Below are 10,035 nucleotides of genomic sequence, written 5' to 3' on the forward strand. Positions count from 1 at the left end.
CGCGCGCCCTGCCCGCGCCCGCGCCCCGCGCTCCGGAGCCTGGCCCCGCTGCCCGGGCTCTCCTGCGGGACCGATGCCGGCCCTCCGGCCGCCAGGGTAAGGGGACAGCGCGGGCGCGGCGGGGGGCGGGGGGCGGGGGGTGGGCGCCAGCCCGGGGGGCCAGATGCCCGCCCAGCATCCGCGTCTGGCACGTGGGGGCGTCTCAAGTTCCCTCTGGAGGCCAGACAGGTGGCGAGGACGCGGGGGTGTGATGCTCAGAGGCTGGCACTTATTGCGCGCCTACTATGCGCCAGCCGTGACCGTTCCTCTGAAGTAGGGGGTGTTTGTCCCCATTGTACAGATGAGAAAACGGAGGCTAAGAGTGGGCAAATGGCTCGCTGAAGGTCCCGGGCTAGCAAGTGGCGAGCCAGGATCTGACCCTGGGGCTGCCTGACTCCACAGTGGTAGCTCACCCCTCCAGGACACTCACAACGACAGAGAGCCTATGAATATTTCATTGTAGGAAAGAAAAAAAAAATCATCCATTGTCCCACCACCATAATGCAGCCACTGTAAGCGCTTGCGTTTTTTATTTCAGCCTTGTTCTTTTTCCTCCTTTCCTTAAGAGTGTGTGCTTTGGGGGTCAGTTGGACCCTGGTTCCTTCCTGACTAGTGCCTAGAAGCTGAGAGGTTTTAAACCAGTCCCTTAGCTCCCTGACCTTGGGTCTCCAGCCTAGGGAAAAGGAGACACCCCCACAGTGCCTGAGGGGAGTAGATGAGACCTGGTAGGTAGCCCTGAAGGAGGGGAAGGAAATGGGGAAGGCCCAAGGCCCAGGGGAAGGGTCTGGAACTGGGTGAGATGGGGGCAGCCTGACCCACAGGCTTCCAGCCTGAGGGCTCTGTCCAGCATGGTGGGGCTGCCTAGCTTACACCCCGCCCTTGGCAGGCCCCTGCCTCCTCCCCCAGTGTATGCAGGGGGACAGCCCCCTGGCTTCACCTCTGCCCAATGAGATAAACTACCTCCAGGAGGTAGTCCAGTGCTGCTCAGAATTTTGAACCGGGGCCAGCATTTGGGTCCTGGCATCTCCCAGCCCAGGCCTGCTAAAACCTTCCCAGGGTCACAAGTTTAACATCAGGCCCCAATCTTTCTCCTATCCCAGGCTTGTGACATCTCTTACACCCAGTACCCATACTGGAGACTCTAGGCCTGTGGCCTCCCCTACATGCCTGTCCATCCAGTCAGCCCTTCAGGCATTTCTCCCTCCATTCTCCCTCTGCCCTGGATGTACCCGCCCCTCCTCCCCATCCATGACTGTCCATTGGGACACCAGTGCCAAAGCTGTCATTTTAAATGCAGCTCTGAGCTTCCGAACTCTTCAGCTGTCCACAAACATAAATTAGGCCAACCTCCTGAGCCATTTTTCGAGGCTGGGCCTCTCCTCTGAGTGGTCGCACCTGCCCCCCTCTCCGGCCTCACCCCAGGGAAGTGGATGTCCCCTGGTCTTAGAGCCCCTAAGCACTGGGTCTTCCCTGCCTGACATGGTCTCTTTCCCACACGTCCCCTCCCCCAAGTCTTCCAGCCTCCTGAAAAGGCCCAGCTACATCCCCTCCTCCCTGTGGTCCTCCCAGACACCCACCTACTCCTCAGGTGGGTGAAGTGAAGGCCTCTTCCCATGGGTACCCCCAGCTCTTGGCAATCCTTCCATTATTGATCTCAGTGTGGTAGGACACTTCCATCTTGCCCCGGCCCGCACCAGAGTGGGAGAGCTGGGGCCCGGGTTTGTGTGCCCCCAGGGTCCAGCACAGGGCCAGGCCCTGTGTGGCCAGCTCACGGGTCTTTGAGGAATGAACACTGGAGAGGCAGGCAGAAGCGGATCGTCCCTCACAGGACTCAGGCTCTGAATCCCCTTGAGGCTAACGAGAAGCAGATGTCAGAAGCCTTCTGCTTCCTTGGGGGCCTTTGGCCTGTGAGCAGCCTGCCCCTGATTGAAGAGCTGAGGATTGACTCTCAGCCTTTGAGTTCCGGGGCCCAGGTCCTCATCCACCTGGATTTGCTGGGATGGTAACAGTGGGTGCTCAGGTGTCCTGCCTCGGGGGTCTCCAGCCTCCCTTGCCCCATCTAGCCCACCCCCGATGTCCTCCCTGGGAACAGGGAGAGTTATGTCAGGCCCTCTGGCCGAGCGCCAGGGCTCCCCATGGAACTATAAATTGACCTGTCGGGAGAGGGAAGAGATTAATGTCGGCCATCTTCATTAGCGTGTCCCCCGGGGTGAAGGCGTCTGCCCTGAGCTGGCTGATTGGAGAGGGTGTGAGTGAGTGTGGGGGACTGAGGGGTTTGCATCCCCCCCAGAAAGGCAGGGAGCAGAGGCCAGGGCCTGCCAGAGAGCCATGGCCTCCTCCCGCTGCTAGCAGGGCTGTCCCTCCGGCCTCTGCTCCTGGCAGCCGGCGCGCGCTTTGATGGAGGACCTGTGTGCTAATTGGGAGCAGAGCTGCGCGCCCCGCAGCTCCGCGGGGCTCCCAGGCTGACACCGCCAGCTCCTCGGCATCTGTGGGGCCTTCATTAGAGGCTTTCTCCCTGACCAGAAAGGCTCCTGCTGTGGGCTGGTGGGGGGGGGCTTCCCTCCTCTCCTTTCCCCTCCCCCTCCCCCTTCCCTTCATTATTGCGTTGATGGAGAAGGAGGCAGCTTTGGCGTGTGGAAGAGATGATGAGGGATGGAGGCAGCCATTTGAGTTTGAGACCTTGCTGTGCGTCCTGATGACTCAGTGACCTTGGGTTAGGCCCTTGACTGCTCTGCACCTGAACATCTTGTCCCAGGAATGGCCATGGTTTTTCCCTTGGGGTGGGGTGGGGTGGGGTGGGGGATGGGCCAGGTGAGTACGTGTGTACTTGTCTTTGGAAAGGGATACTGGGCAGATCCTGAGGCTAAGGCACAGGCTGAGTCCATCTGCCTGGAGTTGAATCCTGGTGCTGCCACCTCCCAGGAAGCCCTGGGCCCTCTGAGCCTGTTTTCTTGTCTGGCTGAGGGCCAGGGCCGGTCTCATGTGGTGGAGGTCCCTATCAGTGGACTGCGGGAAGGGACTGCAGCAGGAGGTTGGGTGGATTGGTTTGTTCCATCATTTATTCGCTCACTCATTCATTCATTCAGAATAACCTCCTGCACAGCAGTCTGGTACTCACAGAGGGTTCAAAGGTGGCTCTAACGGCCTCCATGGGGAAATAGACCTGGGAACAGATGGGGACAGGCCTGCATGAGCTGCTGGGCCCCTGGAAAGGCATCGCCCTGGACCTAGGACTGTCTGGAAGGCACTACGGGGGCCAGTGAGGCAGAACAGGTGCAGCCTTTCCTAACAGACCTTGCTGGTACCAGGTCTCGGTATGGCAGGGGCCCAGCTAGTCACTGGGGTCCTGGCCTACTCTCCCCACCCCCTGACCCAGCTGTTGCCCAGGTCCGGAGCAGGGGGAGCTTTGCTGAGTATGCAGGGACTGAGGCCCCTCCCCAGGCCCATCCTTGTCTCCTGCCCTAAAGCTCTTTCATGCATCCTGGGGTGGGGGAGGGAGATGGGCCCCACTGGATACCTGATGTTCTGGCCTGAGTCTGTGCATCTGCTGGCTCCGTGAGTACCTGGCTGGCTGGCTAAGTGCCTGCCCTGGGCTTGGTATGGGCAGTAGTTGTGCCGTGGCCACCCCCTGGGATGGTTGACTCTCACTGTGGCGGTGCCGGACACTCACTGAGGGTCACTCCTCTAGGGCATGTGGTTCTGTTTCTCCAAGCCTCAGTGTCCTCCTTCAGACAATGGGAATCCCGCAGTACTCATTGCCCAGCACATGCCGACTCAGAGTGGGTGCAGAGTGAGTGCCGTTTTTATGGTCATTTCTGCCTCCGTCAGCTGCCCTGACTCCTGACTTGGCCTTCCCTGCAGTTTCCTGCCCAGAGAATGCTGGTTCAGGGGCATGGGCTTCTCTATGGCCCCAAATCTCTCCTTCAGCAAGTGAGGAGGTACCAGGTACTCACTGTGCCCGGCAGAATGTTTGAAGAAAAAGTGCATTGTTTTGGATTCCAAACCCCAGCCCCAAGTCCTGGCTCTATAGCTGTCCGGCTGTGTGGCCTCAGGCACGTCACTTAACCTCTGTTGCCTCTGTTTCCTTGCCTGGAGCTGCAGTGAGATGTAAACTGAAAACCACAGTGTAGATTGCAGTGACCAGTAAGTGCCCACCTTGTGTGAGGACGAGCACTGGGCCAGGAGTCTGAGCCTTGGGTGCAGCGATTGCCCCTGTGGCCTTGCTGTGTGACTTTGGTCCGGTCTCTTTGGGGGGACTTCTTAAGGGGGGCCCATGGCATCTGACTGCCTCACAGAGCTTTTCTGAGAATGAAAAGACTGTGGTGGCGGGGAGGAGAGGGGCCGCTCATGGGAGGGCTTTGAAGGGCTGGATGCTCTGGAACACCCATGACTACCTGGATGTAGATGACCTCCTATCCAAAAAATGGGACCAGACACCCTGCTCACCCGCATCCTTAGAGCTCTGTGATTATGGCTTTAATCAGAATTTTAGCCTTTCTATTTATAATGCATCTGAAGGGACTCCAGCCCAATTTAATATGAGATGTGTTGAAATATACTGTCATCTGGACTTTGATATATTAAGATTGCCCTTTGAAAGTCACGTGTTGAGAGGCAGATGATGAAGAGGTGCCTATTGTTGCCGCCTCGTGCCGTGCCCAGCCCGTCCCGCCTGGCAGCCTCCGTCGCGGGAGCTGGCAACATGGCTGTCTGCCTCCGCCTTTCCCGAGCAGGCAGGAATCACTAATGCGTTAGCAGTTTCATTAAGCCTCTCGCCAGCCTCCCCGCCTCCCTCCCGGGCCTCCTCGGTAATTATTTTCCCAGCCCTTCCACTCACAGCCCCTGAGCAAGCTCTTCAGGATTGGCCGAGTGGCCCCCGCAGGCCGGGCTGCCGAGAGGGACAGGGCTCTGCTGAGGGCCTCCTGGGCACCCCCCTCCCGATTCTCTGCACTGCCATTTAAGCTTTGTGTCCCCCTGAGGCCTCCGTGAAAATGCAGATCTGCTGCCTGCCAGGGGTGACGGTTAACCCGTTATTACACACCCAGCACGTGTAGTTTTCTCTGTGCAGCCCACCTCCATTCAGTCAGATGAAAAGTTTCTTAGGCCCTCTTTGGGGGCTGTCATAGAGCGGGCACTGGGGACCCAGCTGTGAGGGGATTTCTTGTGCTGCAGAACTGTGAACATCTAGGGCGGTGGGGGGGTCTCAGGGAACGCGTGGAGACCAAGCGAGGGGGTGTGTAGAGAATAGGACCTGAGCTCAGAGGGTTTTCTTCCTGGGACCCATGCCCCCACTTCCCAGGGTAAGCATTGGACCCAGGTGGGGCCCAGTACCCCACCCCCTGGCCACAACGATTTGTGGAGAAATGGGCACATGGCCCATCTGAGCCAGTCAAAGGCTTCCCTGGAACTCCGACTCTGGGCTGAGTATGCAGGGCCTGAAACCCCCTCCCAGCCCCATTCTGGCTTTGGACTCAGCCATGGTTGCTGAACCTGAAGGGTGTGACTGTGAGGCCGCCGGCCGCCCTCTTCCGCAGCTGAATTTAGGATGGAGGATCTCGGATAAGGTCATCACATGGAAGGAGGCAGAGCCCAGATGTGGATGGATAGATGACTTCATTTGGGCCTCTAGATCCAGAATGCCTGAAACTACCCCTGGAATTTTTAGTTACATAAACCAACATGTTCTCTTTTTTGCTCAAGCTATTTTGAGTTGTGTTTCTTTCTCTTGTAACCAGTAACGTCCTGACTGATGCAGGAGAAGGATCAGGCAGGATTTTACAAAACAGGAGACATTTTGAGTTGGGTCTTGCAGGATGAATAAGAGCTCATCCAGCTGAGAAGAGGGGGAAGAGCACTCAGGCAGAGGGAACAGCAGGGGTCAGAGGCTTGGAGGTAGGAGGGCACAGGATGAGGGGGACACCAAACATTGGCGTGGTACCAGGGCTTGTAAGCAGAAGTGACAGGTAGGGAGGTGGGGGATGGAAGCTGATGCCAGGCTGTGAATGCCAGGGTGAGGAGGGATGGAAGCTGAAGGTGCTGAAGACTGTGGGAGGAACAGGCAGGGGGTGGAGGTATGGGCCTGGGCAGGTCAGAGGAGGTGCCAGGGAGCAGATAAAGGGGAGAGGAGTGGCAGGGAGGGGATGGTGGCAGCGTGGGTTTGGGAATCTGAGAGGAGGAGCATCAGTGCTGGAGAAGTAGCCAGGGCTAGACCTCCGAGGCTAGGACATGAGGCAGCAACATCTGCAGGGCCCAGGAGCCCCTGATGTGGTCAGATCTGACTGCACCATGGAGACCAGGAGTCCGCGCGCTCATTCAGTGAACAGATGTGTGGAGTGCTGACCATGTGCCAGGCCTGAGGACACAGCAATGACTCTTCATGCACAGCCACTGTGTCGTGTAACTCCCAGGCTGACGGGGGGACAGACAGTGAGTGAGGAAGAAGCTACATGACAACGGGAAGCAGAGTTACATGCTGTGTGATCAGGGTAGGGTACACATGTGGGTACCACTGGCTGGGATTGTCTGGAGAGGCCTCTCCAAGAGGAAACGTTTGAGCTGAGGCCCTGGCCGGTGGGGGGGGGGTCAGAGGGAAGAGCACCCCAGGCAGAGGGTGCAAAGGCCCATGGCACAGTTTTATGCCAAGTGTGTCTGGGTGTGGGGCAGAAAGGAGGCTATTGTGTCTGGAGCATGGTGGATAGGTGTGTTGGGGGTTGTAGGGGCCAGAATGTGCCATGTGGGGCATTGGGGCCCAGGAGGGGCCTGGGATTTTATTCTAATGGTGGTGGGGACCTTTTAGGGGGTCTCAGTAGCAGGTCTGGAGGCAGAGACAGGTGAAGCAGGGAGATGGCAGTGGGGCAGGAGCTGGGAGAGTCCACGTGGCATGGGAAGGTGGGGGAGGGAAGAACCCAGATAGGACACCCGGGGGCATGGAGGTGCCATCTGGGGTGAAGGGATGCCTGAAGCAGGCCTGAGCGGGGGACCTCTGGCTGGAGAGCTCCGGGGGCACCCAGAGCTGAGGTCATCCGGGGGAGAAGGGGTGGGAGCCGAGGCCCAGCCTGAGGCCTGGAGAGAGGCAGGCTCTCTGGGGTGGATTTTCCCATCTGGCTACCTGAGCCATACCAGGTGGGTCCAGCCTGGGTGTGAGAGCTATCTGCTGCCCTGGACACACCCAGTTCTTGCCACCACCACCCCTCTCCTACAGATCCCGGCTGGATCTTGTAAGTGATGTTGCCTGCCACCTGCAGCCGTGCCACCCTCTGCAGTGAGGAGCTCACCCAAGCTGCTCTGTTTTTTGGCGCCAGCTGGTTTGCTCAGCTGGAGGAGGCCACGCTAATGGGGCCAAGGTCACAGGTTGCAGCCTGCGTGGTGGCAGGTTGGCTCCCAGACCTGTGGGTGAGTGCCAGGACTGTGTTCCTATGCCGGTGGGCAGAGGAGGAGTGATGGCCGGCCCCCAGATTTGGTTGCCCACCTCAGATGGCCTCAGGGGTGAAGTCGGGCTGGGGGCCAGGCTGGTTTGGGCAGGGCTGGGGGATGATCTGAGTGCTGGGGCACCCCCTCCCCAGAGCTGGCCCCCTGAAGGGCTCCCTGCCACTGCCATGCAACCCTGCTGGCCTCTTGGTCTCACGTCCTGTGCTCCCGAGACACTTGGAAGCTGCACTTAGAGGTCCCTGGAGCCCAGTTCTTTCTTGCTGTCAGGCCTCTGCCCCTGCTGTGTGTTGCCTGGGACACTTCCCTGCTCTCTGCCCGCCCTGTTATCTGCTCGGAGTCAGGGGTAACATGTCCCCACTGTGTTTGTATTTATTCAGCAAATGTATTCACTTAATAAGGATATTGTAGCCCTACTGTGCACCAGATGTGGTACTGATTGGAGGTGGGGTGGGGAGGACTGCATTTGTGAATAAAGCAGACCAGGTCCTGACCCTCGAGCAGCTTACAGCAGAGTAGGAATGACAGACAGCAAACAAGTGAAAGTGTGGCTGGTGCTGGCTTGTGGGCAAAGCTGTGTGGAAAAGCTGAGCGGTGCCAGAGAGAGAGTGGGAGGTGCAGGGGGTGCTGATAGAGGCAGAGTGGTCAGGGAGTCTTTACCAGAGGGAGGAGAAGGTGCCAGCCATGGGAGGTATGGGGGGAGAGCATCCCAAGTGGGGCTGTTTGTTTTCTTGTCTGTTTCTCCTACCCCTTATGCCTGGTGGGGGCCAGCACAAAACTGGGATCTTTGCTGGGGCTGAGTTGATGTGGGCAGGGCCCCAGGGGCAGGAATGGTCTCGGATGTGCCCATTGAGCCCAGGTCCCAGCAGTGTAGGCAGAACCAAAGTCAGGCTGGGCCCCAGTCCCCAGCGGGTGTACAGCTCTGGGGACTGTAGGAGGCTAAGGCCTGAGACACAGGACTGGGCATGAAGCCTTGGGTCCTGGTCCATTCTGAGGCCCTGCTAGATCTGTCCATCCCTGAAGTCCAGAGTAAGGGTAAGGGTCCCATGCAGCAACTCACGCGAAGGATTAAAACTCCCATGGGACAGAAAGACAGGACTAAGGAGCCTGAGTCCCTGGGGTCGGATCCTCCCCCACTTAGACTAGGCAGTGAGATCACTCTCAGGCAAGGTCCTGAACTTGAACCTCAGCGTCCTCATCTGTAAAATGGGGATGACAGTGCCACCCGTGTGAGGCTGCTTAGAGGAGTAGATGAGACAATCTCAGTGCGACTCCTGGCTCAGGACATGCACCTGTGTGTCTGCCACACCGCTGTTGTTGGCATTTGCCAAGTGTGTTAGGGCTGGGGCGGTTATTGACTCAGAACCACGTCCCTGCAGCCTGTCCCTTGCTCTGCCTCCAGCTCCTAGAACAGTGGCTTTAGCACACAGTGGCTGTTTGTTGACCAACTGAGTGAACTGGCTGCTTGAATGAGCAGTCCCTGGGTATGGGGAGGACAGGGCACCGGGGACTGAGCTATGCCCAGTGGGCTGGCCGTGGGGATCCAGCCATCCAGCTGCTTCTTGACTCCTCACTGGAGTAGCCCTGGGGCACCAAACTTCCCAGAGCCTCAGTGTGCTCCTCTGTAGAATGGAGCCAGTGATGAATCTGACACCAGGCCCTGTCCCCAGCTTGTTGGCAGACTCATAAGAAAATGATATTCAAAGACCATGAGGACAGCTGAGCCTACAAGATTGTTGGTGAGGTTGCCACCAGTCTGATTTCTCAAGGTCCTGGGGAGGAGGGTGAGATGTTCAGGCTCTGGACAGGGAACCAGGCTTCTCCCTGCCTCCAGCTGCCCGTGGTGTGAGGGGAACCTGGCCGTGCAGCCTCTCTGGTGTCATGGGTACCCTTATGCTGAATCAGCTTCATCTGGTGGCTCATCTGGGACCTTGTGAGCCTGTTCCCACAAGAGTCTACTAAACTCCAGCCCCAGGCAGGGGACACCCCTTGGCCTGCATTCCCACTGTGCTTTGCCTGTGGTCCTGTATCCCAGTGAGTGCCTGGAGGAGCCACCGTGGTGGGTTGGTGCTCCTCCTGGGGGGAAGCCCTGGGCCAGGCCTGGCACATAGTAGGTGAGCAGGTTGGGCGCCTGGAAGCTTGAGTTAGGGCTGGCTTCTGTTGCCTTCCTCCTTGTGTGGTGTGGGCAGTGAGTTACGGGCTTAGTACCTACCGTGTAGAGCAGTAGGCACACTGTGTGTTCTGGTCTCTGAATTGCTCTCCACTTTGTGAGGGGCAGGCTGGCTCACAGAAGCCTAATACAAGGGTTTTTATGCCTTTACCCCTTTGCCTGTGAGGCAGATGGAGACTACTGGTTCCTTACAGATAAGGAAACTGAGGCCCAAAGAGGGCCAAAGTTTGGTGGAAGCCAGATGCTTTTCTGCTTCTGTGTGACTCGCGTTCATGGTGCAGTGACCGTCAGCCAGACTTGTGCACAGCCCAGCCACACACCATCCTCTAGAGCTTCCGCACAGCGAGGCAGCTCCCGCCACTGCACACAGCCCGGGTGCGCCGTCCTCTAAAGCCTCTGCA

At 58.3% G+C, this 10,035-nt stretch overlaps 1 protein-coding gene across 1 annotated transcript in view; it reads left to right on the forward strand.

Moving 5' to 3' along the window:
• Positions 1-6: 6 nt before the first annotated feature.
• TCF20 (transcription factor 20) overlaps positions 7-10,035 on the forward strand; it is a 187,598-nt gene continuing 177,569 nt past the window's right edge. The window contains exon 1 of the mRNA XM_017510287.2: positions 7-96. The gene's annotated coding sequence lies outside the window, so the exon portion shown is untranslated. The remainder of the gene's footprint in view (positions 97-10,035) is intronic.

Source organism: Cebus imitator, unplaced genomic scaffold (genome assembly GCF_001604975.1).
Source record: "Cebus imitator isolate Cc_AM_T3 unplaced genomic scaffold, Cebus_imitator-1.0 Scaffold435, whole genome shotgun sequence".
Taxonomy (NCBI): domain Eukaryota; kingdom Metazoa; phylum Chordata; class Mammalia; order Primates; family Cebidae; genus Cebus; species Cebus imitator.